Source organism: Vigna unguiculata, unplaced genomic scaffold (assembly GCF_037176805.1).
Source record: "Vigna unguiculata cultivar grain cowpea cultivar isolate G323 ecotype 2 unplaced genomic scaffold, ASM3717680v1 ptg000151l, whole genome shotgun sequence".
Classification (NCBI taxonomy): Eukaryota; Viridiplantae; Streptophyta; class Magnoliopsida; order Fabales; family Fabaceae; genus Vigna; species Vigna unguiculata.
Window position 1 is genome coordinate 24,807 of NW_028196793.1, and position 26,499 is coordinate 51,305.

At 43.9% G+C, this 26,499-nt stretch overlaps 1 non-coding gene across 1 annotated transcript; it reads left to right on the forward strand.

The window, feature by feature from the left end:
- Positions 1–18,397: 18,397 nt before the first annotated feature.
- On the forward strand, positions 18,398–18,470 carry TRNAK-UUU (transfer RNA lysine (anticodon UUU)). The gene has a single exon. It is a non-coding gene; the product is annotated as a tRNA-Lys (tRNA).
- Positions 18,471–26,499: the final 8,029 nt, after the last annotated feature.

Here is a 26,499-nt window from a genome sequence, read left to right on the forward strand (position 1 = left end):
GACGTGTTTCCAGAACAAACAAGATACGGGTTGAGAGGGGGAAGTTAGCAAAGTTAGACAAGATTGGAATGGGCATAGGAACATGTATTGATGTACCAGATCGGCTAATGCTCCCAGGTTGATGTAATGTATTCCACCAGTTGACTGAAGACTTGATTATTGGTATATCGATCGGTCCAGCACGGATTGAAATAGGAGCCGGTTCGACAGGAAGCTTTTGAAAACGCAGTGCACCCAGGTAAATCAGAAACGAGATGAATACAGAGGTTAAACGAGCATCCCACACCCAAAAGGTGCCCCACATAGGTCTTCCCCGAAACCCCCCAGTAACTAAGGTAAACAACGTAAAAAAAGCACCCATTTCTGTACCGGTTCCGGAAGAGCGAAGAGAAAGGGGATGTTTTGTTAATAGGAATAAGAAAGTGTTTATAGCCGTAGCGATATAAACAAGAATACTCATCCGAGCCGCAGGAACATGTACATACAGAATACGAGAATTTCCACCTTGTTGAAGATCTAATGGTGCTACCCGAAGACTGAAATGAATAGCCATCGCTGTTAAGAACAACCGAGATCCAATGAGAATTAGCGCATAGCTTCTGGTCTTTGACATCAAAAAAGAAGGTTGTAATAACGAAAGGGACATATGAGAATTTTGTCCTAGCTAGTGGAACAAGAAAGACATGGATCTATATTCAATACGCAATCAAAGGATTTCTCCCAACGAATAATTACCCCTGCTTAGTTTTCGCTCCGCTCGTGCGTGGCACTCCTTGCTGGCGGAGCGGCATACCGAAAAAAAAGAAAAAAACCCTACTCTACTATCATCTTCTTTCTAAAAAGAGATGATAGTAGTTAAGGGCTCTTCTGACCTGTCGATATGGAATACTGTTTCGGGTACCTACAGTTCCAATTTGAGTGAGTTAGATGATTAGAGTAAGCTTTCAAAGAAAGTGCCTGACCCTCCGGATAAAAAAGAAAGCCCCGTATCTGATCTCTTTTTTGAAACACACTTTGACGAGCATACCCGTCCTCAACAAGTGCTGCTTCGATATGTTTTTCAATTTGAAGTTGAGTCTGAACAAAGGAGTCCATATGTGTTTCGTCATACACATAACCCAACCAATTAGTCCTTAAGCGCGAAGAGAGGTCGACTATACGGGTGGTGTCATCCAGTAAAGGAGGGTGAAGGGCGGGAATCAGAGGATCTTGATTTTCCGGTGCTGCCGCCTGAGGTTCTTGAGCCTCCCCCGGGTAAGCGAGCGGATTAGGAAGGGGGTGGGCAACCTCTTCCTCCTCATTTCAATATTCGTCAAAATTGGCTTGCGATAAATCTTTCGATTTTTATTTATTTGTACCATACCACTCCTTCTTGATCATTTTAGCATTCCATCCAAGATCCCGTATCAGGTTGATTCCATGTAATACTGACTTTCTAATCTCTGGGTCTTCATATCATTGAGGATTTCGGGCAGTTTGTCCAGTCCATATTTTTCCCCGAAATCCTCAAGAATATGGGCCGTACGCTCAGGCGCAAGGGCCCGCATGTTTTCTGTTGCTCTTCAAAAAAAGGGATATCTGGTCTTGGATTTGATTTTCAAAATAGGATAGGTTTCGTAGCAGCCACTCATCAGACTTTTACCATAGCTTTTCTTCATCCGCCTGTGATAAAACTTTTGAGGTTGTGATGGGCCACATATCCCCTAACCGCCGGGAGTGCTCAGCGAATCTACCCCTTGCCTTACCGAGGAGGGGCCTGCCTCATTACTGTAGGGAACTTGGCCTATGTTAGGTTAGAAGCTTCCGAGTGGGATCCACCGGACGAAAGGGGAAGTACGGGGCACACAGAAAGATCAAATCAAAGAAGGTAGAAATCCTATATACTAAACTAACCAATAAACAGAAAAAGATGAACCATTTCATAATAGAAAGAGCCCGCTGTAACTTGGGCCTTGTTAGATAGAAGCAAAAGAGACGCACTTGTATACCTAAAGGAAGGAAAAAAGTAGTGGAAGAAAATAGAAAGCAAGAAGAGGAAAAGGCATGACCAGAAGAATTGTGTGAAATAAGTGAATTTATCCAGTTGAGGCATGATTGATTGAGAAAGAATGATTCCCTCCGGACAGAAAGAGAGTCCCTTCATGTAGGAGTAGTGAGTGATATGTGGTTGGTTGTTGACCAACAGAAAGGAAGGATGCATGGGACTAGCGGGCATTGAACCCAACGGAGTGACTTTCATTCCGAGAAAACTTCGTTCGAATTGCATGTGTTGTGTTAAGCATATTATAAAATCTATCTCAAGCTTGGACAGTTGGGCAAGCCGAACCCTGTACAGTAGAAGTTTCAGCTATTATTGATCCAGTACCTCTTCACCATGTTTGGATGACACCGGTTCTTTCTAAGCAGATAAGGGCATTGATGGATCGTCTCACTTGCCTGCGAACATAGCGAAAAACTATTCCAATTGAGCTGACGGTAAAGTCAGCTACGTGAAATAAAGCTTGAGCCCTACCTAAATTCCCTTGCGCTTAGGTCTGGGATCGAGCCCTTCTATGGCAAATTAGGTATTAAGTCATAGATGCGCCTTTCGACTGGCATTCAGTCCTCCAACACCAACTGCTGAAATAGCAGCGCTTATACCCCCAACTGATTCAATGTCACTTGGGATCGGATCCTTCCTAAATTAATTTCCCCTCCGAAATCGATGATTCTTGGCTACTTGATTAGGCATTTCCATCTCTCAAACTAGAAAGAAAGCGCTTTAGCTTAGGGCTGATCTTCAAGGCTCCTTACTTCTTTTTATACCGCAAGTGACGAACTATAGCCATTCGTGGTCACCGCTGTCCTACTTTACTTTTTTATTCTATTAAACCTCACCCGGAAAGCGAACCCAAGGCAAATCTCGCCCCATCAAGCATTTTCACTCGAGCGGAAACAGCTGACCAAGAGACAAGAGCTACCTCACCAGACTCCATAGCTCCTAAGGCTTATTCTTTAGAGTCTTACTAATGGCATACTTTTTCAGTCGAATGCTCCTGGGCAGAAGATTACATAGACTATGCCTTTTATTCAAAAGAGCCATCACAGCTTATGAAAGAGCAGCTTGGAAATGGCTAATTAGTTTAAGGTACTGACCAACACGGAGAGAGCCCTTTTTCAGTGTTGTCGGAATAGGACCTTTTGGTGGTTTAAAGGGCATTACATTAGGACTTTAGTAAAGAGAGTACGACTTTGGTTCCAGAGATAGCGATTCGGCTTAGTTCAAATAGAACTAAAGAGAACGGGAAAAACTGATCCCAATCCTCGCTCTGGACCAAGGTGCGTAGCCTTTTAACATTCTCTTTCTCTCTTTTCTGGCTTAGCCTACCCAGGGAAAAGGCTCCTTCTTATTGATAGCACCGGTGAGAAAGACCCCTAATGGGCAAACTTAACGAATATCCCAGGAATGAGGAATGAAATAACTTCTGCTATCTACTCACTCTTGCCACTGAGAGGGGATGAGTGAATACCTGGAAGATAAAGTTATCTTATTCCCGGGATCAGGGCATCAACTGCTTCATTGAATTTCTAAGTTCATACCCGATAGCAGTAGCCAATGTCGGAAGAGGAGCCGTTGGTGCTTTAGTTCCGCAGCTCTTGCCTTAGACGGAAAGTTGGCAAAGGCTTCAGACGCGGTCTCCGGTCTCCCTTTTTGGGCACGCGCCAATCGGTCTTAAAGCCTCGATGTCCGCTAAAGAAGATAGAGATCGAGAGATGTGGCACTCTTCATAATGATTTAGAAAGACAAGCAATAGCTGTTTTAAAAGGCAAAGGTTTACTTTAATTAGCAGGCTCAAGGTCAATTTCTTTTTCCAAGTCAAGGCGATGCAATACTCGGGCGATAAGGAAGAAGCAGTCCCAGGCCTTAGGTCCAGACCAGATCTGAGAACTTTCGAGATGTGAATCATAGCCTAGTCTAGTTTCGTACCCAACAGCTAAAAGTGATGTCATATTATACTTTCTAGAGAATCACCCATCAGCCTTCGGATCTGAGTTTGAATTGGCTAGGGGGCATGAGCGGTAGTCAGCTGTCCTCTTTCCTTCCGATGAAGGGATCTTGCTCGCTTTTCTCTAAAGGGCTAGTCCTGGTTCTGTTAAGGGCCTAGTTCTGGACTTGCTCGACCAAGAAAGGTTGGAAGTAGATTGTGAATGCTGGAGTTGGCGCTCAATGGAGCTCTTTCTCGCCCTCTCTATAAGAGAGATGGGATCACCTAAGTCTCGTTATGGATTGATGGCTAAAGGAGCGTCTACCCTACTAGAGATGCTCCTTTTGTATAATAAGTCAGAATAGAAGAATTGAAGGGCTCGTTCTTCCTGGCTTCCAGGCTCCTGCCTTTCCACGAGCAAGTTGACTTAGTCTAGTCGACCAGCAGTAGAGGAAGGGTATGGGTAAGGCAAGTGAATCAGAAGCAGTAGCAATAGGACCAAGGGCGCGCTTTAACTCAAGGGTACACTTTTATCCTTCCAGGATTTGCAGGAGTTTCCTTTCGAAGGCCTTTTAAGAACCTACCCTTGATCCACTGGATATGAATGCTAATCATTGATCCGAAAGTGCCACAGTCCCCTCTCTGCTGCCTATTACCTATTCTCTTCCTTGCGTGGTATATCTTTACTAGGGGAATCAAGGCAAAAAATGGCTTTGGACAATTCATCCTTTCTTTATCCCACATCCCATTCGCAGCTGCTATCCCGACATCTGATTATAGCACCAGCTCTTCGTCTTCATAGAATAGAATAAGGCATTAGACATGGGCAAGAGCCCTTCTAGCAGCAATCCTTGATTGAAGTGAAGGAAGAAAGCCAAAAGCTCTAGTCCCATCTCTTTCTGTTATGGAATTGGATAGTTACTCATATGAAAAGGGGATTCGATAACAGCCTAAGACAACAGGGTTTACGTACAGGCGCAGCCCGTATGGATGTAACTTCCATTCCGCTAGTCTGCCCCGTAGTTCAAGCGTGAAAAAATAAGTGCCACTAACCTAACTTCTTTCGATTTCGAGCATCAGCACCGGATTCAATAGCAATAGCAAGGGATTCTAGCAGCCTTTTGTCCTACCAGCAGCCTATTCTTTCACTTTCAAAGGCAAAGCTCGCATATTAGGAGTGGAATTCCCTAGTGATAAACTTTCCTAGAGAAGAAGGCGTTCACCAAGGGAACTAGCCGGTAGGAGGGATAGTTGGCCGGCTTTCAAGCCAGGTTGCATGCATGTGACTGAGTCCGGAGATTTCGTTTTGTTTTCAGGGTGTACGAAGTGAAGGCTCGTTGAGACCTTGCCTTAGGAAGACTTTATAGGCACAGTACCAGGGACCGAACTCTCATTTCCTTGCTTAACTTAAGGCCCTTCGCCTATTGATGATTTAGTGCATCACTTACGTATTTAGCTGAACAGGGTAAACATCTTCCTTAAGCTTCCATTCTAGGGAAAACCACTGCTTGGAAAGCGTAATCTAATCACTGCCTGAAAGAGTCCTATTTACCTGACCTAATAAAGAGGGACTGCTTGCTTGTGCCTTAAAATGGTAAAGGACAGAACGCACGGCGCCTTTCGAACCTTTTCTCATTAGATCGGGTAACCTGCACTAATAGGTCAAGCCACATTTCATATAGAAATTCAGGTTCCTAGGAATGTCGTACGAGTCATTCATCTAGTCCCAAGGGGTCTTCCCGACTCAAGCTACTGGGAAATAGGACCACAATTCCTACTCACTGAGTGTAAACGACTCTCTTCGGCTTTCCGTCCCTTTCAATAGGAAGGGTCACAGCCTAAGTCAGGCCGGGCCTTGCTCAATGATCAATATCAAAACAACCATAAGTGATTGGCTCACGACTACGTAGAATGAGATTCTCGCTTCCTCTGGCTGTTCATCTGAATCATATAACAAGAAGTTGGGGTAGCCGGCAGTCTTCCTATTCAATGAGAATTTCTCTCTCTTCCGTGAGAATAAGGAAATGGCTCGTAGCCACAGACCACCAGAGGGTAAATAAAGATCCACTTATTTATTAAATGAAGTAAGGCGTCGATTGAATCAGATGGGATGGTACGAAGTTTTCCATCAGGGGTACCTATTGTCTCTCTTTCTATTGTTTTGTCCGCAGAGGAATTTCCATCCCTGGATGTAGCTACCGATATTCTGCACGGCGGGAACTCTTTCCTGTTCCTGGCCTTTCATCATTCTTTTCCTTTGTGGAATGTCTAGTAGACAAAAAGAAATAGGAATTCCCGGTCGAGTTGGCTGGAAGTTCGCTTCTTCCTTTATAGAGTTTCAATCGATGAAGTAATGTAGTGCTAATTCGTTGGACTTTGTTGACGTGGAAAAGTCTCTTTTCTAAATTGCTGAAGTAATACGAAGTTCTGTGTTCAAGCCTTTTTGCTGCTAGTTGGAACTCAAACCCCTAGCGAGGGTATTCGAGAATGATTACGACGACAAACATCAACTGGTCTTTCATAGTTGTTCAGAAGTCAAAGCTTTTGCTTACGATGAGATGAAAGTAAATAGACAATTTACCCGCTGATTGATCGAATGGAAACTTCCCCCTTCTCGCTAAATTCAAACTTCCTGCTTCAACGTGGAATTGCCTCTAAAGTCGTTACGCTTTCCCTGCGCTTCCTCTTCTCTTTCGAATTAGCGAAGGAGTTTCTTCTTACAGGTTAACTTCAAGCAGTGTCGCTTAGGAATGACTTTCTTCTACCTTGCTCAGAGATTCAAGTTGATTCGCTTCCTGCTAAAGACTACCTTGTCCCAGGATCGGATGCATACGTTTCAGCATTTGCTCTAACTTCCTTTGTCGCTGCTGGTGCCCATCTTTTATCTTATTTAGCCGGGAACTGCCGCCCCACCAACCCCTACCTTCCTATTCCCTGCTAGTTATCTCTCGCTTTTGCTTCTTTTCTTGGTGGGACGGGGTAAGCCTATGAATAAGGTAGAGACATAGTGAGATAATAGATTCTATATAGTTATTGCTTGCGACGGAGTTGTACGTTTCAGGATACCTTTCATCTCGTCTTTCCGGACTTTAGGAGTCTTCCAAACAAAGGGTTATTTATCGGTAGTCAAACTCTACCTTAGTAGGGGGATTCTTTTTGACTGGTTGGCATCGATGGATCACTTAGAGGTTCTCAACTCTTTCCTTCAAGGCTTTCGAACTGTGCTATTGCTTTCGACTGACTTTCCCTAGCTTCTTGGCCTTTTCCAACTGCCACTGAAAGCAGGCTTGACAGGCCCAAGTCTTAATTTGTAGGACTTTCTTTGTATTTGATGGTTCATGTAGGCTTGGGTTTTTTCATACTGAAGCAAGCAATTGAATTTCAAAGAAATTACATATAAGAGAAGAAGATTATATCCTATAATATAATCTTTAATTAAAGTTTATGGATTGAGAAAGCGGCGGGCCCATAGAACTCTCCAATCGTGCTGCACCGAAAGGGGGCCGGAGAGTCGGTAACCTGAGATCGGCTAAGATCGAATTGAACTGTCTTTGATTTATACGTAAAAGATAGATATTGAAAGTGTTCAGCAATTTAATTATAGTCAGTCTTTACTTAACTCGACCCAAGCGATGCCTTTCGACTCCCATGTTTTTTTGGTCAACAACCACATCTAACTTTCGTTCGTCACTACTCGAAGAAGTCTCCCTCTTTTTTTTTGGGAGGCAGAGGAAAACAATTTATTATTCATAATATATGGAATTCTCTGTAAGAGCTGCGGAACTAACCCAAATATTGAATCAACTTAATACGTTACTGCCCCTTATCATTCTTCTATTGGGGGGTTGTTGTCTGTTATTACTGCTTATAATATTCTTTTGAATTCTCTGGTTACGGCAAGGTAATCTTAAGTCGACTATATCATTTTTACAACAAAATGACAACCCCTATACATTGCGATGCACGCCGCTTTCATACGAGATCGTGCCGCAACCACTTAAGGATAAGGGGGAATCCAAAGTCACGTCCAAGATGGACGGAGCGGAGGGAACCCCCGAAGTAGATCGAGCCAAAGGCGACAGCGACCCCAAGAGTTTGGAAGATATCTTTAGAAAAGGTTTTAGCACCGGTGTATCCTATATGTACTCTAGTTTATTCGAAGTATCCCAATGGTGTAACGCCGTCGACTTATTGGGAAAAAGGAGGAAAATCACTTTTCTCTCTTGTTTCGGAGAAATAAGTGGCTCGCGAGGAATGGAAAGAAACATCTTATATTTGATCTCGAAGTCCTCCTATGGCGCTTCTTCTTCAAATCCTGGATGGGTGATCACTAGTAGGAATGACATAATGCTAATCCATGTTCCACACGGCCAAGGAAGAATAAAAAAAATAAGAGAAGAAAGATCGTAGAAAAGAAAGTCTTACGTGCTCTCTCCTCTATCTAAGTAAGAGAAAGAGGAAGGTCCAATCATGCTACTTTGAGAAAGATGCTTAACACATGCAAGTCGATCAGTTCGCCCTTAAGAAATAGGCAACATCGGTTCGAATCCGATACCGATAAAGGGCTTTTTCCTTTTTTTTCGGGTGCTGCCGGCCGGTCTGGATTGATGCCTTTCCTTCTTTCCAGGATTAAGGATCTCCCTTAAGAATGACCTCAGGAACAGTCAATGGGAACGCCATGCCATCGAGGGGCTAGTGTGACCATCCATAGCATACGACGGGCGAGAGGGGTACGTGGTGGCTCAGTGTGTCTACCAGTTTCAGGTGAGGCTATTCGGAGATCCAGGGCGAGTCCCGATTCCATATATACGGTTAAGCAAGCCCTGCCGCCAGCTTCCACCCAGACGACAACGTGAGCGCCTGGCGCGAAAGGTTGCTTTGCTTTACTAAAAAAAATAATAAATATAAGGCGCGTTAGCGCTTTCGTTTTCCAATAAGGGGCGGAGCTTGAAGAAGCGAAGCGAGCCTAGAATAGCAGCCTATTACGTTACGTGGCCCCTTTACTTTTTTTTTTTAAATAAAGCGCTAGTGCCCCTATCCTATAGAGTCAGGCTCTTCTGCTATCAATGAAACCGAAAGAAACACAAAAACCCAGTGCGTTTTGTATAGATCGAGACTTGTAGCTGGATTCTTTACTCATGACATACTGGGAAGAATTGCAGGAAATCGTTCGATAACACTTCTGACTACTATTTCCGACGATCAAGACAATTCCCGCGAACTCTTTCATTTCATAGAAGTTGATTCTTCTTCTTACAAAGCAAATAGCATTTCCTATTGATTTGTCCCCTATCCTATAGAGCTGGACCTATTCTGATTCTGAATTATCCGTCGCTACGCTGTTCCCAAGGACTAGCAAAATCGAAATAGCGAAATTCTTGGGTCATCTCAATGGGTTCAGAAACCACACGTTTCTCTGGATCATCATAGCGTACTTCTACATATCCACTAAGAGGAAGGTCTTTTCGTAATGGATGACCCTCGAAACCATAATCTGTTGATATACGGCGTAGATCCGGATGATTGATGGAAGAAACACCAAACATATCCCAAACTTCTCGCTCCCACCGGCCGGCTGATGGAAATAGACTGACTACCGGAGATATTCGTGTTACTTCGTCTGCACTGGTTTGTACACGAATGCGTGAGTTATACCGAGTACTCAGTAAATTATAGACCACTTCAAATCTTCGTTTTCGAGAGGGATAATCAACTCCGCAAATATCGATCGAAACTTGAACCCTTGTATAGGTATGCAATTTAAGAAAGCACAACAATTGAAATAGGTAGTCCGTTTTGGTATCAGATCTATTCCCATGTTCCGATCTTTCCATTTTTTGAACCCATTTCTTGGGTAAAGTCTCCCAACTATATTTGAAAATGGATTGGTTATCCATATAAAGAAAGCTTTCTTGTAGTTCCGCTTCTTTTCTTGCTCTAAAAAAAAATGAAGAAAGACTTGTTTGTTGTAAATCGCCGGTTGGGTTTACCAACCAAGAAAGACATGGGAAAAAGACCAAAGCTATCAGAAAGACTAAGATGGATAGAAAAAAGGTGGCATGATCTCAATCGAGAGTCATTTCCCTGAGTGACTCTAGAATGGAATCAACCAGATCTTCACTTATTTATGTTTTTTTTTCATTGAAGTAATAAAGCCTTCTTGCTACTAACCCGCACCTACTCATAAGCATCTTACCCGTGGGAACTTAACCCTCTAAAAGACCCATTCATTCAGACCTCCCACTCACTGGACTTCCCGCTCGCACTGATTGGATTGCTCCTTGCTTTCAAGAGTTTGACCAGCTTTCTACTATATTTCATTATTAAACAGACTGGCTATCCAGCGTCCTACTGCTTTGCCTCCTTTGCTTCGAAGGAATGCTTGCTACCGTTAGCCTTACCGAACTCTCTCAAATAAAGACTTTCCTACACTGGCACTATGCTTAAGACAGGTTTGCTGTAGTTCGCGAATAAGGACATGGCTTCATCTAGGTCCAGCTATGATGATAGACTCCCCAAGAGTCGCACGGACCGGACCTACTTTCCATATAATATATAAATAAAAAGTCTTCCGCCTTTCTCCTTGAAGCTCTTCCCGAAAGACTTATAAAAAAAAAAAGAATAGCCATTTTTTTGGAATATGACTCTATTAATTCCCTCACCTTCCCAAATGAAACTGATGAAAGAGGAGCCGTCACAGCTTCTCCTTCGGATCACTTACTCGGCTTTACAAAGCTCCCCATGGTCGCCTTCGATACCATTCCAATCAGTGATTCTTATAAACTGACTTCCCCATAGCCACTTGCTTACGACCTTTCGACTCTCGCTAAACTAAATAAGAGAATTTCACATTCACCCTTCACTTCTCGTACCGGATAGGCTCTTGGACTTGGAGCTCACAAATGCGCTGTTTGAGTGAACGAATGCGCTGTTGACATGAGATAATGAGTTGTTTGACTTTTTTCTGCTGAAGTCGGAGAAGAGGAGGTAGCGGTTCGTGCTTGAGTTGAATCACTTGACTTTGGTCCTATCTTTATATTAAGTCGTAGATCCCCTTAAAAAAAAGGAAATGACATAGGTGTACCCTACCACTGCTGTAGAAAGTCTTGAAAACTGGCTCACATGGAAGCCCGAAAAAGGTAAGGGTCAATGCAACTGTAGGGAAACATTTTCTTGCAGTCACACGTACCAGCTTGAAAATGAACTTTCTTAAACTGGCTTTGCAACTACAACTTCCATTAGAACTAGATGGTTGGGAATTGACACTTACACTCCAAAGGCTTACCTTTTTTATGCTATTGGAGGGGCCTAGATCTTCAAGCCTTAATGTTAATGTTAATGGAAAGATTCATTCCTAAATTTGTCTATTGCCCCTGGTACTCTAACAGGTTGGGGGGTATTGGATAGCTCTTTAGCAAAGGATCTTAGATAGGTTGGTTCTATACTAGACTACTATAAGGGATCTTTTCTGACTCTACTATTGTATTGCATAAAAACCATATGATAGTGTGACTCCCTCCATATCGTGGAAGAAAGCATATTCAACACAAAATAGTCGTCTTCTTAGTGCTTATCTCTTTTCAGCGGAACATAAAGATATCCTATACTAGGCCATAATAAACTGCGTCTTATGGTCCGGTCCATAGTTAGACCTTCCCCAATCCTCTCGTGACGATCCTGGTATACTAGAATGTAGGCCTTTAGCTCCTTATCATTAGCTCTTACGCTTTCATTTAAGGTCATTATAAAATGCCAGGCCAGCCCTTGAAAAGACATATGCAAACCCATAGACATAGACAAGCTGGAGAGACAGGCATAGGACTACCAAAAGCTCACTTTAATATAAATATAAAAAAGGGGATCCCTAAATGCCTATTGGATTGGATGACAGACAGGGACCATCTTCGATTGCCTCGTATAGAACCAACCCCAAAAAAGGTCACTGGAAATGGCTGGAATGAATTGTTTTCAAACTTCTTGCCCTAGAATTTTTTCTTACTTATTGAATCTACAGAGCTAAGCACATATATTCTTTCCTTTCTCTCATTGGCTTACTTGCTGGTTTCCCCTATCCCGCCGCTTGCGGGAAAGACTTCCGCTATAGGGATAGGTAGGTCTCCTATCTGGTAATAAGAAAGAATCTATATGTACATACTGGAGGAAAGAAAAGAGCTTGCCCAATTGGAAATAGTACTGCTCAGCGAAATGTTGTATCTCTCGTTCTCAGATAGACGGACATTCAAACTAAAATCATTCCTTTTTCTTGTTTTCACTCGCTTACTAATAACTAATCAATTTTATTTTTTTTTCTGCAAGTGGAGAGGCCTGGCTCGATAGACTAAGGGATACAAAAGAAATCCATTATCCGCTTGCCTACTTTAAAACTTTGTTTTCTCAATAGATTACCATTGAGCTAGAACCAAAACTTCTTTGCCCGCGAAATCTGCTTGCCCTCATCCCTAGACTGCGGTTACGGGGACAAGGCAAGGGGGGGATGTAACAAAACTCAAAGCGATAAAGAATGAAACTGGGTGGCTTAAAGCCCTTAAGACTTCAACTCGCTCTTAGGCAGAAGCACTAGGAGCCATGGAATTAGGGGGGGCAACTCATTCACACTTGATGTTATATAACGGGATGTAAGAAAACATAACTCCCCCTGTCTCGCGCGAAGAAAGAACCAAGCAAACCGCTTTCACATCCTATGTCTTGCGCTTGACCTATAACCAGCTCTCCCTGGGAAAGAAAAGAGCTTGCAATGCGGGCTACTCTATTGGATCCTATTCGTTCGGCTGGGCTGGAAATGGCTGCCTCACTGCGTGGACTCCTACCATCGAAGCAAACTAGCCTGGCCCAACATGTAAACTTTCTCCAAGAAGGAGATGGGCTTACCCTATGATTGCCGGCTGACAAAAAGAGGTAAAGATTGAAACATTCCTTATTTATTTGGTTTGGCTTGCCTATCTCTTTGCCTTTCGATTTCTCTCAGAATCAGAAAGCCTGCTTCGCTTCCCAAGAGATTTAGGGAAAAGGGCCTTGTCGGCCACCGCTTGCTGACGACGGAACGCATCGTCAATTAAATTAAAGGGTCCTCGCGTTGGACTTAGTTGGAAAGGTAGGTGTTCGGCATGTCCCTTGGTTGCGAACTTTTTGAGTAGGGCGGGTTTGGAGATCCCATTCCTCACGTTTACCGTTGTCCCCAGACTTCACCCTTTCCTTGTATACTTTTTCATTTCAATAGTAAGGCGTGTCCCTGTCTCCAACAAGTGTGTGATCCACTGATTCACTGAGTGACTCTTTCTTACCGCGGCAGTCCCTATCTCTTAAAGCCCTATCAGACTTCCTCCCTCGAGAAGGGACTGCCTTCCAAGACGGACTCCATGTGATCCCCTGACACATGGGGATGGAGCCAATCCGAGGTACATAGGTACGAATTAGACTCTCCCAGTCGGCAGTTATGTCATTAACGACATCTACCATCTGATCAGAGTCCGTCGGAGTCACTATGGATTCTACTACTTTATTTTATTAGTCAATCTCTTGGCTAAGGGTATAGCCCTTGCAAGAGTGAAGAATGATAAGTAGAGTTTCACTAGTAAGTCGGACGTCTCATCTTTCCGACTTTACTACGATGGAAAGACGGGATAATCCTAGGATACCCTGACCTCGTCAACGAGACAGGAAAAGGCAGCAAGAGGCCTGTTTTCCGGGGCATAAGCTTGCTGCAATGACACAGCACATTTAAGTAAAGCGCAGTGAACAAGAAACCAGATTTCCGGACAAGCCTGATCACCTCCTTAGCAAACAAGTGCGCTCCGACACAGAGCTCTTTGTTGAGACCATCGGTCACTACCAAGATGACTCGATTAAGAACCATCTTAAGTAGTGGAAGACCTTCCAAGATCTTCCACTACTTAATGGCCTTAAGTCGGAACAACTTGTCAAACAGGGTAAGGTTCATTTCCATAATTTATGTAACCTTCCTGGTCCTGGTTGGGAGCTGTCTCCACAGGACACGACCAAGTGAGCTAACAGGGGGTTTAGAGCTCCTTAACACCGGATATTCCGTATTAGTTGATGCAACTCTGACTAAGGTGGATCTGGATATGATATTGACCATAAAGCAAAGCGGATACTGACTTCGAAAGTGCTCTTAATCACTTCTTTCTTGGCCTTCTCTTCAATCCAATAGCAAGAGAAGGTAGAGGAAGACAAACCTTATGTCAAAGCTTCATGCTTACTTTTTTACCCTACTTCCTACATGCCTGATCTTAATGCTTGCTTGGAGAGCGCAAATCCTGTAGCGGTAAACCAATAGCAGCGGAAAGGCCGACAACACCTGCTTTTCCGTCTTGCCTTTGCTACTTGAGAGAATGCCTTGGACCGAGACCGAAAGCAGCTCTTCCCCTCATCTCATTAGCAAGAAAACCGCTTTAATCCATTATTTCTATAAAGCACTACTTCTTTTTTTGAATTATTAAACCCCGAAAAAAGTCTCTTTCATGCTTCAATCGAGAATGCTTGCTGTCAGGCTTTCGTACCGAAACAGCTGACTTGCTTGCATCCCTTTGATTGCTTAGTCTCTCCTCCTTGCTGCACTATTATGGTACATCGGTCTAATCCTCTGATCCCGTGACTTGCCTTTCATTTACTTGTCTTTCTCTTTCATCTTTCTATCCTATGCAATCAAAAAAAAATAGGAAGATTCTATGAATATCCCCATCCATAGTAAAGACTCTTCTCAAATACGCAGTTGCCAGATTACACTAAACGAAGCCATTTGAAGTGTGCTAATGAAACCTTCTTTCTAAAGAGGATATGCCATAGGGTGCCCCGAGGATTAGAGCCAATAAATATACATCACATCGATCTAGCCTAATAAACAAGGCTCCATTCATACCGGCTTAATTCATTATTGCCTCCTACCGTATGGCATCTCCTCTACTTCAATTCAAACTAGCGCTTCGCCCCTTTCCTCTTTCTTTGCTGCAATAGATGAGATTGGCATTGGCCTAGTTCCAATCCTTTGTCAAGTCACTTAAAAGCAGCCTCCCTCCTCATTTGCTGCAGGTGAGAAAGGGCCTAGCTTTCCGCTGGCCTGATTAGTAGTCAGACTGATGATCTACCCGTCTCCGAGGGGGTAGACCTGCCGGCAACTCCTACGGCAAAAGAAAAGCGAACTCTTCCTTAACTTAAGCAGCGCTATGCTTCATCCTCAAGGTCAACGGTTCTAGCCTCCTGAACCGTCATAATGGACTTATAAAAAGCCTCTTATGCCATTTTTACCGATTTGGCTATTTGGGCCGTTTTACTCATTTCTTTGATTACCAGGGCATAAGACTGCCCGCTCCACCACGTGCATAAACTAATTATCTCATTATAGGCCAAAGCGTGACCTTTTTTCTGGCCAAACTCTGTGACAGGGATATAATATAAAAAAGGGTGTAATCCCGATTTCTCTAAAGCGCTACGTCTTTTCCCGGCCATCATGCATCGCTCCAACCTCCTATTGCCACAGCCTTACAAGCCAAGCAAGAAGTGACAAATCTCAAGAGGGACCTTACTGCCGTTCCCAGCTTAAGCGTCTACACCTCCCAACAAAGTGAATGTACCTTATGGAACCTCCGATAGGGACTTAGATGAAGCCCGCCGACCTTCTCCACCTGCTCTGTAGATGGAACCTTCGCAGAGCTACCACTTTCGAGAATCATTTTTGTCTTTTTGCCCCGGCCAAGGGCACACCACATTCTAAAGAGATCCCTAAGACTCCAGTCCTACCCCGTCTTCTTAGGATTAAGGTTGCAGCACAGTTTGATGTAGAAGTGGCTATGATAGCAAAGAGCAGAAGAGAAGAAAGATATGTATTATATATAATAAGATAATAGTTGAGAGCACTGCTAGAAAGATAAAGATGGCGATAAGAGATTCGTTCTGTCTTTCTTCACTTCTTATCTTTATCTATGATATTAACTTGAACTTGAAGACGAGTCTTATTCATAACTAGAAAGCAGATCGAAAGAAGCATAGGTACACTGAACACTAACCCAATCCAGATGAAACTACTATTATCGGAACCCAGCTTCTCTTTTTTAGCGAATAAAGATTGAAGTCGCTCTTACACTTACTCTATTTAAAATCTTTCTAATTTATCATATGAAAGAAGGAGAAAGGGGGCTGCTACTGCAACCAAGCAATTGGTGCAGACGCTCTACGATGCAATCAGACAATGAGAGAGCGGACTCTCTTTCTCTAAGGGACACTTCCTCATTTTCTTTATTCCACCCCCCTTTCGTCGGTTCCAGTAATGGGAGGGGGAGTACCATGTAGTTAGGAAGATGATCGATGCCTAAAGCATGTCTACTTAAGATCTCTATCCTTTCTGGTGATCAAGATATCCCAAGAAGAGAGACCTGACGGCGCTTACTAGAAGAGAAGGAAAGAAGACACTTACTATAAATCTATTCCACCGGAAGACTACCGCTTTCTTTCTCTCTGTCCACAGCCATGACTCACCCACCTTTCCATCCCCCCTCAGCATATAGATCCACCCGATCGATGAAGACTCGAACCGAACAGTGATCAAATCGACTGACTTTGGAGAGTCAATCCTCAGGGCAAGCCAAAGGAAGGACGGGATAGAGCTCAAAGACAGGCTGAAGGCAGAGAAGGATAGACGAGACAAGGAAGCAAAGGAGAAAAGAAAGATCGGAATAGAATAGAGGTAACGGTGGAACGAACGGTAGACCCAACTCTGTATACTTAGCCGGAAGCAGGGCGTTCCACCGATTCCACTGAGGGAGAAAGCCTTTCCCGTATCTATACCTGATCTGCTAATTTCTATCCGGTAGACTTGGTAAGGTAAAAGGGCCCCGACTTATTTGATTTCCAGAATTCGAGTTCGACCGCAGCTGCCCCTTTTGTGTTTTGGGGGGATCAAGTTCCTTGCCAACTATCGACCCCGATCTCTTTTCATTTTTGGTATTACTAGCCTAGCCTTCGTAAATCACACTAAAGCAGAGCACCCAACTATGGCAAGGCCCCCTTAAGTAAGGGTTAGGTTAGTCAATCCGGCCCGAGACGCGTTCGTTGACAAAACCGCCGTAGGAATGGAGACCTTTCAATAGAGCGGAGGCGAACTGATCAACGAGAAAGAGGCCCTACTCACTACAAACGAATACACCACAAGATCGAACTGCACTCATGCCTCTCCCGCATCAAGTTGACCGACCCCCTACGTAGTTCTTCTATCAATCATGTACGTAGGTAGGGTCCTCCATTCTGATTGGTATATCATGAAAAAAGCCATTTGCACCAGGCGCACTGCGCTTTCCCTTGCCTAGATGTTCGCCTTTCTAAGTCAAGTAATGGTGACCCGCCGAAGACTGGAGCCTCAAAACATGTTGACGAAGACCCCCGAACTGAGGGTTCGATCAGTAGAGGGGACGACTTTCCCTCCCCGGAAGAAGAATAGCCCCGCTCTCTAGCCGACTGATCCCGTGGATCATATAACTGGGAGGGAACGTGTCACATTAGAGGTGAACGATAATTACCACGATGAGGCTGGTCCCTCTTTGATTTTAGTAGACTAAGCTATTCATATGAATGCCGGGCTCTTTCTTTCACTGCTAACCCCAATAAGTCAGTTTCTTAATGCTGATATTTTATGTTTCGTCGAGCCCCGAGCTTGTGGTCCTCCTTTGAGTGTGGGTTCCATTGGATGAATCTCTCAAGTCAAGGTTCACGTACATAGCAGCAAGAATGGTGCAGCGCCTCTTTCTCGTTCTCGCTCGGGAGCCAAAACGAACACGCCTGCTACCTACTGTACTGGACCTTCGACCAGGCATTCTACCCTTGTCGAATCGGAACCAACCACCACTGTATTGCGCTCGAACAGTTGAGCGGCCGCCGGCCAGCAACTTCCGTACTGTACACAGATATAGATTCATTCTTCGTACCTGGTCCAACTTCACAACCCTTCGCGGGTTGGTAAGAAGTCAGTCTTGTTTGGTAAGACTCTATTGAACAAAGCAAAGAAAAGAGAGTGCTCGACCGGAACAACGGCCAACAAAGACCGTAATTACATAGATAACTGCTCCTCCCTTTCTCCGGCTTTAAGGCGAACCGTATGGCGGCCGGAAAGAAAAGAAAGACGACCTCCTCACCTTCTCGTAGATGGTGTCAGTGAGAGCAACTTTAGTATCCCCCGTTGACCTTCTTTTGTAGATAGAATCTTCAATGAGTGGAAACAACTTACTAATAAAGGTGCGCTTGTTGAGTAAGGCCGTTTTCTTGCAGGAGTGCTAACGCGCGCCCTTATTCTTCGCTTGCTCCGCAGTACGAGCCTCATACAGAGCTGCGCCCCTTTAATATGATGAGAAGAGGGGCCGCCCTCTTTTCTGCACCAATCTTTATTTACTACTATCTATCTTTTTTGGGGGTGTATAGCTCAGTTGGTAGAGCATTGGGCTTTTAACCTAATGGTCGCAGGTTCAAGTCCTGCTATACCCAAACAAACCTACCTTACACTATACCTATTCATTAATAAGGATGCGTAGTAACGTTCAAAGATCACTCTTTGGCCTTTAGACTCGCTTCAGCGACTTCGCCCTTTAAGTGAGAAGGGGGTGAGGTAAGGAGTAGTATAAGAGTGGCTCGGTCATCCATAGGCCTCTCCTTATTGGATTCATTCTATTCTATAGGGCGGGGCTGCAGACCAACAATCCAGCAAAAGGGCTTAAAAGCTCCTTTATCAAACCTTCCCCTTTTCAAAAAAAGAAGGTCAGCATCAAAGCCCAGCAAACCCAACCTATACAAAGAGCTCTTTTCAGCCCCTACTCCTAACAAGTGAAAGTAGCTGGCACCCACCATACCTTGCTTCGTGCCCTCGGTTTACTTCACTGGGGCTCTCTTCCCTTGGAACCAGGTATGACAGTTTACTTCTTTTTCTTCACTGACAGCATCCCAATGAAGATGTTCTTTTGTAACTGCCAGGGAGCTGGATCTAATGAATTGATCATAAAATGGAGAGATTTGGTTAACGGGAATGATCGTGGTACTCATTGAAACCCGAACTCAGAGTCGACGAGCATGAAGCAGAACCATCTGAGCACACCGAGCGGCGCATCAAGCAAATAAAGAAGGAGGGAAAGCATCGAATGGGATGTGGGAAGCGAGCTTACCGGTCTTTGCTATGGATCTTTCCCCTCGCTATAGCTACCATGTTCAGTGCCCAAACATAGATATGCCTACCTACATCTTATCTTACTACACCCACTCACCGCTCTTGGAGGTATATGAGACAGACTACGCGCTAACAGCTTTAGCAACAAGGCTATAGGCTAAACAACTAAAAAAGCAAGCATTGAAAGACGCTCACCTAGTGCATTCACCCTAAGGGAAAGTTCCTGAGTCAGTCAACTCAATTACAATCAATCAAAGAAGAGCACTATAAGCTTTCTACGCGCACCCTACGTACATAACTCCGCGATAGGACAGCAAAGGAGACACTAAATACACGCACTACAGAAGAAGCTATGTGATCAACGCGAGAAGCCTAATTGCATTTAGGAAGGAACGCATGCGCATTGGCTAGAGCAGTCACTTCCGGAGTTAGCTCTGCAGATGAAGCAAGCAAAGGCAGAAGGTTGAAAATCCACTCTTGCACAGAGCCTCTTACTCGCCAAGTGGATAGGCAGCAAGCACAACTGGATCTCCTCATCTACGATGCCTCCTTCTTCCATATGTCCGGAAGCCTTATCTTCGTCTCAGAACTCAAGCCCCTTCCCTTTACTCCATAGGGCATTCGACTATTCCCATTCACTCTATCTACTTTGGCTAATAATCTTAAATATCTGGTCATTGGCCCAAGGTCAGCTCTTGTCTATGAAAGTAAGTTCCTTCTCGGTTTCGCATGCCAATTGGCAACTGCTCTATTTCGTATCATCCCACCCAGAGGGAAAGATATGAGGTAATTTATTCATTAATAAAATTTCATTGCCTTAGTTACCAGGAAAGATCTGATGTGAACAAAAGAAGATCATGGTTGAATGCTCACAAGACATGTGACATTGGTTTAAGTTGAATCGACTGTGAACGAATGGGTTAAGCGAAAAAGGGCGTTGATCCAGGATTCGATTCGAGGCTTGACCAATCCGGAAGTTGCTGAAAGAGAAGCGGAAAGGGACATCTTGAACTCAGGGGGAAGGGACGCTAACAAGTACTAAAAAAAGACTTTCCACAAGCTCGATCTTCTATTCAAGGATTCTTCTGCCTCACAAGTACCGGGCGATCCCGACCGCACCGATGCGGCTTAACCATCGTTTATCCACAGATCTTACTTTGAAACAACTTGGAGGGGAAGGCATCCCTTAGAAGCTGCATGAGCACTTTTACCAAAGAATGTAGGGAATAGCTAAATAAAAGGAGCATTACTTCGAACCAACCAGAAAGAAATCCAATTTGGAGTACTAACCAAAGGAGCATAAGCGGAAACGTAGAAAGACCAAAAACCCAGCCTCTTGCTGAACGAGATTATCATTCTCTTTTCCAAGCCCGGTTATTGAACCTATGCTCTACTCAATCCCAAGTACCCGTATACGCTACCTTCCTTGATCGACCCAGAATGTACTATCTCTAGCCGTGAATTCACTACACGAACATTTAACATATGAAAGATAAACGAGATCCATTGCACAAGTATGCTATTTCAATCAGTCCATGCTATCCGCTACACAGGGTTATTCAATTCCGTTTGATTCAAGACAAGCAGGAACGCTTCAAATAGACTACAGTGGACATATTCTATTATTCAGAGAGCCGCATAGACCCTCGATTTAGTTTAGAAACAAGAAGATTACAGCCTAGTAGTAGGTGGAGGCACTAAGTAGCCAAAGGGTATGACGAAAGGCTACAGCTATGCATAGGAAGTCTCAGTTAATGGGATGCCGGGTTCCCTTTGAGTGTAGAAAAGCTGCTGCTCGATTTGAATTGAGGCTTCGCTTCCAATCGCCATAGTGAAACTTCTGATTAGCCCTACTCTACTAGATTAGCCATAGCTAATTCGATAAAGGAGGGGTGAAAGACTAAAATTTCGATATATGTAGAAAGGGCACGACCTTTTTAGAAACAAAGACTACGAGACTTTTATCCATCCACTGTTACAAGAATGGTATGTGCCTCCATTAGGAAGAGAGGGAGAATGTGACTCAGTTTCGGTTGAAGTTGGCTTGCTGGATCTTGGAGTTGAACGTGAATAATTGTGAGAAATTACCCCCTTGTGTATACTTCTGTTCCTAAGGGAAGGGGCTTACTCATATATATAATATAAAAAAGAAAGTTTGCACTTAATCTATTAAGGCCAATCTTCTGATCCTCAACTATTCTCAACCCTCGGAGTCTAAAAAAAAAGATGTGTATCTTGCTATTGGTATCAATCGGTCCTCTCTTTCCTTTTGGTGGCGCATGCTTAGATTACCCTTATTCTTCATCTTCTCTACCCTTCGGTTGCTTAGGGCGCCCTGAGGGATTCGCCTCTAGGAGAATAGTTATTGATCACATAGCTTGGGTACTAGAAGTTGCTGATCGTATCATTCGGGCAGAGCCTGGGTCCCTTTGTATTATGTATAGCGCAGCTCCCTCTTTCTTTTGCTAGTTTTGTTCCGATCGATGAAGGAAACTCGGTAGCGCGCGGATTCGTTTTCCTATTTCACTGGGATCGGTCCTAAGGCGCGTGCTTCAATTCAATATTGTCTTGATTGGCAGTCGCTCTTCTGTATTTTGAATCTTCAGAGATACCCTTAGAGTTCTGTCCTGAATTGGAGGGTTGTTGAGTCAAGTCAAGAAGAATAAAAAGAAAGTCCCACAAAGGAATCTTGGACAATGGGCACAAGTCTTTATTAAAGAATTAGTATCTCCATTATAATTAGCATTTCTATCAGCTCTGCTCTTTTGTCTCCTGAATATCATCTCGAGACCCAAACAACGAGATCCGGATTGGAACCAACGCATATTCAAAGCTTATGGCCCTTCAATACAACCCCCCTCTGTATAAAACCGTAAGTGAGCGGTGCGAGTCTACAAAGAAGACTTTCCATCTTCCTTCTTTGGCGCTGCTGGAGATGCCCCACAAGGCCTTCTTTCTCAAGATTTCATTTTTCGCCGCGGTGAACAAAAGGAAGCAACGCCGCTACAAGCAATAGAAAGCCACGTTTATTAATCCATTTCAGTAGGTGGCGGTGTACACTAGGTATCAACAAAGGACGCTTTCTCTCACCCAGCCCTTTGGAGGTGTTCACTCTTCGCCTTCGGCTTTCTATTGAATGATCCATCTGGTGTGCTATTTATACTCCGTCAGTGAGGGCTTCTCCCTTTTCAATCTACATGGCATACGTACACGAATGAATATTCAAACTCATCGACTCGGCTCAAAGCATATGATCAAAGCTCTAGTGGCGCACATAGCAATATCAGAATAGAATTCTCGTCGGCCTGACCGGCAGTAATAGCGAACTAACACTGTTCTAATAGAAAGGGGGGAGTCCCTCTTTGCGGTAGATAACGCAACCGAACACAAAATGATTCGGTCTCGCAAAGCATCTGGGCGAGCCCCTCCCTACTAAGCATACGTTTATTACCAGATCCGATAACAGCGATTCTCCGTCTCTGACCAGGAGGTATCACATCTACAGACATTAGCCCCAAATGCTAGCTCGCATTATGAATTAATAGTAAGTCGCTACATCATGCTTTTGAGGAAGCTATTCGGGCTTACCCGCCTCCTATTTATCAATTCTTTCCGTTTGATGGGCGTGCTCTTGTTTCTAGGTTTGGATGTTCTTTAAGGGTCTACTAGATTACGTCAATACATGAATCTCATCTTTCCAATCTCTTTCTTCTTTACCCGCTCATTCCTCTGACTTTATGCCTTCTATTCGGCTCCTACCCTACCAAGTCCGACCGGGGGGTTAACTTTTCGTTATCAACTGCTTTTCTTACTTTAAAATGTTGTATCATGGGCTTGAGGTATCACCGCCTACGAGTATAGATTTCCCGTTCGGTACACATACCCGAAGGATAGAACCTCTCGCCTCTTCTGTGGAAGCATCCTTAGGGAGGTCAAGTCCATATAATAGGACTAGCCACAAGTACTGAGACAATATCTAAAATATTTGCAATTCTTCACTTTTTTTATTTTAACCAGTTCCGGGAATCAGGCAAGTAAGATCTTTAACACAAGCTTGGCACCTAGGAATAGGCGTTTTATGGATGATTCAAGCCCTGCACACTCAAAGGCGAGAACGAAGTAGCGATTGCTCGTCCAAATGGGTTACCACCAAATCAAGAAAAATAAAAATTATATGTATTGAATTTATACCTCAATCAGCCCTTTAAACACCTTCGAAAGAAAAAGAAGGAAAGCACCCATCTCAAGTGCCTTGCTTCCTCTCCTTATCAGTCGAGCTATTTCATTCCTTCTTTTTTCCAAAGCAGGGTTAGCGTGAAGGGTGAGTTGACTCGGGAAAGAGTTATGAGTTAGCTTCGGGATATGGCCTTTGCCTCGATTATCCCATAAATTGGAACTGTTGATGCATGGGAGGGAATAAGAAGAAGAGGAACGTAGTAACTCGACTGTAAGGAGAGGAACGAAGAGAGAAGAAAGATCCTGATTTTATCAATGAATACTTGCGTCAGATAAAAAGAAAGCAAAGAAACCTGCAATTAACCCAGGATTTTTCAAAGCAATACCGGTAGCTAAGGGCTTTGAAGTTGTTGCTTAACACATCCTATTCGAACAATCAAGATAAAGGGGCTTTTAAGTAAGGATTCCCGGGGGTTTCTCAGAGAAATTCCGATAGACTATTAAGGAGAAAATAACTGTAAGGAAGATTGCCGGATTGATTTATAATTTAGTAAGGAAAGCCAGGGGATTTCTATCAAGGGCAGCTATGTCAGGGATGCTCGTCCGAAGAAAGTGAAGATATCCAGGGAGATTCATAGGGGCGTATCAGGAATTGGCCTCTTATTAGGACTCTACCACTCCTATGGAAAGGTATTCCAAGGAAGCATCAATCAATATGCGGGAACCCGAATTCAAAAGAAGAAAGCCTTCATGCATCCAGGGGAGCTACACCCATCTCACTAACAGGATAAACCGGATAGACAAGTCCTTATTTTAGAGATTCAGTCCCAGGTTTTCTGAGAGCAGCGGAGCAAGAAGAAGATACGGCTACTTCCCAAGCATCCTAGTAATCTAGTCTGCAAAAAAGCAGCTAAAAGCGACGTCCCAGTCTTGAGACCTGATCAATCCATGAATTCTCAATCCTTATGCTTATCAGTCTTCGTTACTCGGATTACAGTCGAGCTATTTTGTGTGTGATTGTCTATTTTAAGATCATATTGGAAACCTGGGATATGCCCATAGGGAAACCTATATTATTAACATGTTTGGCAGGAACGTACCTATCGTCATATCTGAGGGACCCTATCTCCGGTCTCAGCAAGCTATGGGATATAACAAGGAATGCACCTTCCTCTTTGGAGGCAGGGTCAGTCATTCTGCTTTGGTTCTGCTGTTTAACCACAACTAACATGACTTAACCAAGTCAGATGGCCTCTATTCTTTTTCTTTTTTTAACTCCTTTCCTAATGTTTTGTTTGGGAAATCTCACTCACTACACACAATCTATATGATATGTGTGATGCCGACACCTAAGATAGAGAGAGTTACGACGACTATAATCAGAAGAAGAGGTTATGAAGTAACTCGACTGATAAGGAGAGGAAAGACCTCGGGCATTGAATCTCTGGCCTTAGCCTGCCTACCAGTCTTGATCTCTTGCAAGAACAAAGGGAAGCACTAAGAAACTATTTCAGCATGCAATTGGCAGAAATTATTCACTCGGATGCTCTCACAGCGATGCTGAAAAGGTCATCTCTACTCTGGCTCAACACTTCCCTTACTTACGCGAAAGAATCATCCTCAGAAAACAAGCATCCCGGATGGTTGAGCTCAAGCGAAGCACCCTGAGAGCAAGAAGTTCGATCAATTCTGCCAAAGCCTCTCAGTCTACTGCTTCTGAAAAGACTTCTTACTACTCTAGTTAGGAAGTATAGTTTCAATATGGGCTTCTATCTTATTTGTTCTCCTCTGCTTACAAACTGGGTAAGAAGAAGTAGAAATCTGCAGTTAAGATGAATGCAAGAATCGGATCTGAGCTCCCCCCGGCTCTACGACCCCGCAAGGCACTACTGTAGAGCTCTTTGGGCGAGACTTTCTCGATCACAGCTTCTCACTGACAGACTAGCAATTCAAGAACAGCTTCTTTCTCTTACGCAATTTAGACTCTCCACAACAATCTGTATTCGAAACAAGGAAAAGGATTCTCGACATGCTATGCAAGGCGGCCAGGTGCTACTTCCTGTTAGACGAAGCTTAATGTGTTTTCTATTGGACTTGGTTGAGTTGAAGAAGAAAAGAGAGTGAGTTTGATTCCTTTCTCACTGAGGAAACTTGGCAAAGGTTTCCAAGCCGTAGTCCAAGAGGCAAAGGTTGTTTGCCTTGCTTTCAAACTGACTTGCCTTATCCTATTGGGTGAAAGTACTATTACTGCTATACCCGTCTACCCGGTCTTACTGTGAGCCCTCCCACTCTTGGAAGAAGTCACACCTTAGACACGGTAGGTCAGATTAGACTGAAAGGCCCTTAGACCATTACACAATGGAGCACTTGCTTACACCACTAGTTAGAGAACTGGGGAAGGGGGAAGAAAGGAGCAACTTAGATCTCCACCGTCCTCCTTATGTGATGCTTACTAATCCAGCGGATCCCTCACCAGATGCTTAGTCAGAGCCATTCTCCTTGTGCTTTGATAGACTACTATAATAGACTCTTTAGGAGAAACATTCTCCGCTTCGGCTTGCCTCTGGAAGCTCTATTGTTAGACAGACCTTAGCGGACTACTTATTTGAAGCTTGACTTGTTCTCAGGATCTAAACTGACTGGAAAGAAGAAGCATTAACGGATGAAAGTAAGGATGGAAAAAAAGAGGGCTGTTAGCTCTTGCTTTGCCTCGGATGCGGCACCCTCTATTCCTAAACTAGAGAGCGTCAGGGATGCTTTGGAATAAGCTAAGCTCTTCCAGTGAGAGTGGCCTATCCACTGCGCCGATCCCTTTTTTATTCTTATCAGCGGGATAGGGAACTAGTCCTCTGCGATTGCACGACCTTTCCTCACCAGCAGAAAATAAAAACAATCCAACGCCTAGAGTTTCTTTTAGGCAGCCTAATTCTTTCTCCCTAAACATATATAGAAAGAGGAGTAACGACGGGACAGGTCACGACTACGTGTTTGACTCCGGCCAGAGAGTTCTTTGTCCAACTACTACTCCAACTCTATAGAAAAGACAGTCAGGCCTCTCCCTTGAGCCCCGGAGGACAGGTTATATTCAGAATAAGAAAAAGATTCCAGCAAGAAAACGGATGGCAATCAACGGCTTTATAAAGCTCAAGGAGTTGCTTGTTGGCTGGAAGCGAAGAAAAA